Source organism: Trachypithecus francoisi, unplaced genomic scaffold (genome assembly GCF_009764315.1).
Source record: "Trachypithecus francoisi isolate TF-2019V2 unplaced genomic scaffold, Tfra_2.0 Lachesis_group13, whole genome shotgun sequence".
Taxonomy (NCBI): domain Eukaryota; kingdom Metazoa; phylum Chordata; class Mammalia; order Primates; family Cercopithecidae; genus Trachypithecus; species Trachypithecus francoisi.
Genome location: NW_022681458.1, coordinates 127,778,870 through 127,785,925, shown reverse-complemented (window position 1 = coordinate 127,785,925; position 7,056 = coordinate 127,778,870). Strand labels below are relative to the sequence as shown.

Below are 7,056 nucleotides of genomic sequence, written 5' to 3'. Positions count from 1 at the left end.
TTAGCACATTGTAACATATAATAAAATAATTATACAACTCACCATAATATAGAATCAGTGGAGACCTGAGCTTGTTTTCCTGCCACTAGATGGTCCCATCTAGGGGTGACGGGAGACGGTGACAGGTCATCAGGCATTAGATTCTCATAAGGAGCATGTGACCTAGATCCCTCACTTGTGAGTTCACAATAAAGCTCATGCTCCTGAGAGAATTAATGCCACGGTGACAGAAGGCAGAGCTCAGGCAGTACTGTGAGTGACAGGGAATGGCTGTAACCACCGCTTACCTCCTGCTATGTGGCCCGGTCCCTAACAGACCATGGACTGTTGCCGGCCCATAGCCTGGAGATCGGGGACCCTTGCTGTAGATGAAGGCAGTGACCAGTAAGCTAAGGCGGCAAGCCCATCAAAAGTGAGGAAACTTTGCTAAGATCTAAGATACTTCATGTCTCCTTTCAGACTCAGGTATTATAAACCAAGGCAAATAAAATTCACTTCTTTAGACCTTCATTCACTGCGTTCATTCATATTCCGGAACAAAACTACTTTTTTACTGCGTGACAAAACAAAAGCACACACAGAGAGCTTTATTTCTTTGTCACTATCGCTTCGTGTATCAACCACCTATATGAAAGATAATTTTCATCCAAAGTAACCAACTTCTATTTCACAGGAAAAGCTGAGGAGGTGGCAGAAAATTGACAGCTGCCCTATGCGAGCATTTCTGCAGGTGAGCAGAGCGCAGGAGCGCACAGCCAGGTGCTTCCACATCCACACGGTTACTCCTTCAAGTGGCAAACATGAATACATCTGTCAACACAACTCAAAAGATCCAGGCTTTCTGTAGAATATACAAATAAGAAGCAAAAGTGGATAAGCCTAAAACTATGCTTAGCAATCCATGCTTTAGTGTTATATCTTACTTAGTTTACCTAGGTATCTGATGATTATCTATTAATTAACTCTATTCAGTGTCAGGTTCTGAGTTATCTAAAGATTCCAGGTTCTAAGTTATCTGAAGATCTTGGAAATTTATTTAATTGGAGAAATTATAAGGTAACAGGTGTGTCTAAATAGTGATTCAATACCAATATTCAGTTTTCATAATAGTGACATTGTATTAGACTAATGTTATCTTTTTGATAAACTATTTAAGAAGGCCAGATTATTCTCTTCATGAGAGATTCAACCAAATACACAATTGAATTATACTTAACACGTAAATCAAAGACAAGACCTATCTGTATTTTAAAAACCAAAATTACTAAGCTAGTTTGACTTGCCACAGATTTACCTTAGTTACGGGAACTTGGATTTATAAAATGTATGTAAGGTAGCAGTTTCTGTATGAAGGATATTTTAAAAAGCCTAACACATTGAAAGCACTAGAAGCTAGAAATACAAGACATATAAGATACATAAATGCCTCTTTTCCTATAAACTAATAAGAACAGAGCTCCTCTGATTTAAGAGACATAACAAATTCATTAATTTATTTCACACTCACATATCGAGGGATCAAGGCTTTTCTCAGCTGTAGACTTGCAGACACATGGATCACAGATCACAGGCACACGGAGAGATTTTGGCTTTGGCCCTGCAACTTCAGCCAAAGGCCAGAAGTAAGCAACATACCCTCTTACCAATCCCAGTTCTCAAAGAGCCGTGCTTTGCAGCGGGCACTAAATTTCTAACTGACTGGAGCTCAAAACAAACAGACAAGAAAGGACCAACAAACTGGATTTCCTGTTGTCTCTCACTAGAAAGGAACTAGATCTATGTCATCCATCTACAGAGATGACTAAAAGGTCAGACCAAAAACCAAATTCTCAATCGCTGTTGTCAGGAATAGGGGATAACTTACAGTCAGGAATAAACCAGAAATAAAACCACAAACACAATTCTGTAAAGATTAGAAAAATGAAACTAGAGGAACAGAGAGTGAGTAAAACAGAAGTTCTGTGGCTGCCTGGAAGTCACCCTGGGAAGTGAGGGAGGACAAAGCTGAGGCTCTGGTGGCATCGGAAGTGCCCTTTGACAGCTCATCTGGCTCTGGCCGGTGAATCCACTGTGTATCTCACAGGACCAGTAAAACTGCTAGAGGGTCATTTCCAAAACGGTAGAATCATGACCCCGCTATAAATACAGAATGTATACATGTCAAATATTTTGTTTAACTAGTAATTAACAAGAGAGCCCGTTCAAATATTTATCTTCTCCATTGGATAAAACCCATTTGCATTGCTGTGAACACCTTTTGCGTTACCATAGACAGAAAACATCTGTATCACCCTCAGCCCTCCACAAGTTAGTTTCTGTCTCTACAGTGTTGCCAACTGGCCCAACTAAACAGTCAAAGTTGTGCAGCCACATAGAATCAGACAATTCCTGGAAGGTCCACTAGACAACAGCCAAAATTCCGTGGAAAGGATCCCTGCCATCTTTCTTCTCCATTACAAAGTCTTTTTCCTGGGACAAGGATGTTAGAAGTGCATCGGTCACCGAGCAGAGGCCAGTAACTAGGAAGGAGTGGCAGCTGCTTAACAATTTTTTTCAGACAGGCAGGTGCCATGGCTCTGGAGTGTTGTCCAGAGTGGGCTGAATCCCTCCCTGGCTCCTCCGAGTTGACCTCTTTCTTCCTGGGGAAAGAGACTAGAAGTGTTGGTGAGAGTGGGGTCAGAGAGGGGTGATAGTGGAGGGGGACATCGCCTGAGGACACAGGCTTGCGGTTTCCTGTAGGAATGTACACTTGGTTTTCCTATTTCCCCAGTTTTTCTGTGAGGTTGCCTGGAATGTTCACAAATACAATGTTATCTTGAACGTGTCGGGGGAGTTGGCACAGAATTAAATACTACAATGATTTTTTAAAATGAATATGCTTTTTTTCTTTCTGCAGAAGTGATTTTAAAAGTTCTCAACAACCAAAACAGCACAGGCAGTGACAATCAAGCTCCACCGCTGACCAATGAGAAGCAATGTGAGCTGTGACCACACTCACTCAAGTCGGCTCGTATATTTCCTTCCTGTAAATTTCAGCTTGCTCCTTCCAGGAAAACCAGAAAATGCCCCAAGCGAAGACAGCCTTGGTTAATACGTCCTCTGTGTTCTTTGCAGTCTATTTATCTATATTTTACTATATATTTTAAAATATGGATTAACACTTACCTGCTAGTTTGCAGTTAAAATTAAGTATGGTGAATATCATTTAATTGCACGTCTGAAACCCCTCTCTTCAGACTGATCATCTTCTATGCGCTGTGTGGATTTCTCATCTCCTGTTGTCCACTCTTGCGCTGTTTCCAGTTTTAACTATTACAAACATCACATCTGTAACTTATTATCTGTTTACGTCTTTACTTATTTCCTCAGGATAAATTTTCCAAAATGGAATTGCTGGAACAAAGGGCATGCATTTTAAAAATGTAACCATTTTATTTCAGAACACTTTTAGATCTGTAGGAAAATTATGAAGATGGTATGGGAGCAGTCCCATATAACCTGCATCCAGTTTCTTCTCTTATTTACATTTTATATTAGTAGGGTTCATTTGTTACAATTAATGAGCCTACACGGATACATTATTTATTTATTTATTTGACACCAGGTCTCGCTCTGTTGCCCAGGCTGGAGGGCAGTGGTGCGATCTTGGCTCACTGCAATCTCTGCATCCTTGGCTCAAGTGGTTCTCCCACCTCAGCTCCTGAGTGGCTGGGACTACAGGCCTGTGTCACCATGTCTGGCTAATTTTTATATTTTTTATAGACATGGGGTTTCACCATATTGTCCAGGCCAGTCTTGAACTCCTGGGCCCAAGCAATTGGCCTGCCTTGGCCTCCCAAAGTGCTGGAATTACAGGCGTGAGCCACTGCACTGGGCCCTGATACATTATCATTAACTGAAATCCATACTTTATTCAGATTTCCTTAGTTTTTCCCTAATGCCCTTTTTCTGTCCCAGGACCCCATCCAGGATCCCACACTACGCTTAGTCATCACTTTTCCTTAGCTTCTCTGGGCTGTGACAGATTCTCAGACTTTCCTTGCTTTTGATGACCTTGACAGTGTTGAAGGGTCAGTTCATTTTATAGAATGTTCCTCACATGGGATTTGTTTGGTGTTTTTTCTCATGGTTAGATTGGGGTTTTGTGTTTTGGGACTGAAGACCACTGAGGCAAAGTGACATTTTCTTCCCTTTTCTTCCCTCCTATCAAGGGTGCATAGTGTCAACATGGCTTTTTACTGTTGGTGTTGACTTTGGTCACCTGGTTGAGACAGTGTTTAGTTTTTCCCTCTCTACCCCTTTCCACCCTGTGCTCTCTGGAAGGAAGTCACTACACACACCCACACTTATGGGGTGGGAACTTACGTTCCGTCTTCTTGAGGGAGAGGTATTACGCAGACTTTTTGGAATGCATCTGTGTGATGTTTCTCTGTTATCTCTCATTTATTTATGTATTCAATTGTTCATTTATATCTGAATGGACCCAGGGTTATTGATCTTATACTCTGGGTTATAAATCAGTGCTATTTTGTTGCTTAAATTGTTCCAGCTTTCACAATGGGAGTTCTTTCAATTGACTCTTTTGTCCCGTGCCAGGGCCCCATCATTGTGGGATATTGTGGGAGGTATATACACATATTATATATCAATATCATATATATATCATATTTGTACTTTTTTACTTTCTGGCACTAGAAGATGCTCCAGGAAATATATTTCTTGCCTCAGTTCTAGATCTAGCCATTTCTCCAAGGAGCCCAGAGTACATCTTTTTAAAGGTTTTTGATACACGCTGCCAAATTATCCATCAAAAAGCTTACAGAAAGTGAAGAAGCCAGCCAGCAATGTGTGAATGCTTATTTCTCATTACACCGCAATGATCTAAAAATAGTATTTTGTCACTTCTTTGATTCCTTTAATAATTAGTGACTCTCTTTAATTTTTTAAGTTTATTAGTGATTTATAATTTGATAAATTGCTTTTTCAGGTTCTTAGCCCATCTTTCTCTTAGAGTGTTCACTTGTATCTTAATATTTTCATAAGAACTCCATATCTAGAATGTATATTAACTTGTGATTATCACATAAAATACAAATATTTGTCCTAGTATCTTATTTGCCTTTTGAAATTATAGATTTTCATTCTACTATAAAGACACATGCACATGTATGTTTATTGCACAACTATTCACAATAGCAAAGCCTTGGAACCAACCCAAATGCCCATCAACGATGGACTAGATAAAGAAAATATGGCACATATACACCATGAAATACTATGCAGCCATAAAAAAGGATGAGTTTGGCCGGGCGCGGTGGCTCAAGCCTGTAATCCCAGCACTTTGGGAGGCCGAGACGGGCGGATCACGAGGTCAGGAGATTGAGACCATCCTGGCTAACATGGTGAAACCCCGTCTCTACTAAAAAAATACAAAAAACTAGGCGGGCGAGGTGGTGGGTGGCTGTAGTCCCAGCTACTCGGGAGGCTGAGGCAGGAGAATGGCGTAAACCCGGGAGGCAGAGCTTGCAGTGAGCTGAGATCCGGCCACTGCACTCCAGCCTGGGCGACAGAGCGAGACTCCGTCTCAAAAAAAAAAAAAAAAAAAAAAAAGGATGAGTTCATGTCCTTTGCCGGGACATGGATGAAGCTGGAAGACATCATTCTCAGGAAACTAACACAGGAACAGAAAACCAACACCGCATGTTGTCACTCATAAATGGGATTTGAACAATGAGAACACACGGACACAGGGAGAGGACATCACACACTGGGGCCTGTCAGGGGGTGGGAGGCAGGTGAGGGATAGCATTTGGACAAATACCTAATGCATGTGGGACTTAAAACCTAGATGACGGGTTGATAGGTGCAGCAAACCACTATGGCACATGTATACCTACATAACAAACCTGCACGTTCTGCACATGTTTCCCAGAACTTAAAGTAAAATTAAAAAAAAAAGAAATGACAGATTTTTAAATTTAAAAAAAAATTATTAAAAAAGACTTTTAATATGGGATATTTAAAACATGCACAAAAGAGGATAATGTGATGAAGAACCTCGTGTACATATTTCCCAATTTCAATAATTATAAACATTCTGTCATCTTTACTTGAGCTAACTCTTCTCTCACATTATTATTTTTTTAAACTGGAATCTTTCCAAGTAAATCCCAGACAGTATGCCATTTTGCTTGTAAATACCACAGTATGTATCTTTAATTAACTAGAACATTTTAAAAACAAGACCACCACACATTATCACAGCTATCAACATTAAATTAATTTCTTAATATCATCTAGAACACAATTAATGTTCAAATTCTCAAAAAGATCTTTCAGAGTTATTTTGTCTCAATCAAGATACAAACAAGACCCAAACATTGTTTGGTATATCTTAGATATCCTTTGTTCTTTTTGCTTTATTCTTTATTATTTGTAGATGCCACTGGTTCACTGGAGAAACTGGTTCATTGGATCTGTAGAATGGCCCTTATCCTGGATTTTGCTGATTGCAGCCTAGAGGGCTTTTAATACTTATTCTGCTGTCCCTCATATTTCCTATAAATTGGTGATTAGATCCAGATACTTGATTAGATTTAGGTTCACTTTTTAAGGCAAGAACCCTTCATAGGTGGCACTGTCACTTTCTGGTGGGTCCCATCAGTGAGACTCATCATATTTGTTCTACTTTTAGTGATGATAAGATTGATCAGTAGGTTCAAGTGTGGGTCCACCTGTCCCCCCATTGCAAACTTCTTCATCAAATTTACCTAATGATTGGGTGTGGTGGTGTGCACCTGTAGTCCCAGCTACTCGGGAGGTTGAGGTAGGAGGATCCCTTGAGCCCAGGAGTCCTGGGCCAGCCTGGGTAACACAGTGGGACCCTGTCTCTTAAAAAAAGTTTTACCTTATCAACTCTTTGGCCCGTCTAAAATGTAATTTTAAAGAGGAGGACAGAATGAATGCTTGATTTTTGTCACTTCACCAATTTTTAGAGTAATGTGTTAATGTCCTAACAAATTCCAGTGATGACCAAAGAGTTTTAGAAATGTTATT

General features: G+C 40.2%; 1 long non-coding RNA gene across 1 annotated transcript; it reads left to right on the top strand.

The window, feature by feature from the left end:
• The first annotated feature begins 266 nt into the window (after positions 1–266).
• LOC117095155 lies at positions 267–3,077 on the top strand. Its single transcript, XR_004441837.1, has 3 exons — positions 267–465; positions 674–730; positions 2,897–3,077. It is a non-coding gene; the product is annotated as an uncharacterized LOC117095155 (long non-coding RNA).
• The last annotated feature ends 3,979 nt before the right edge of the window (positions 3,078–7,056 follow it).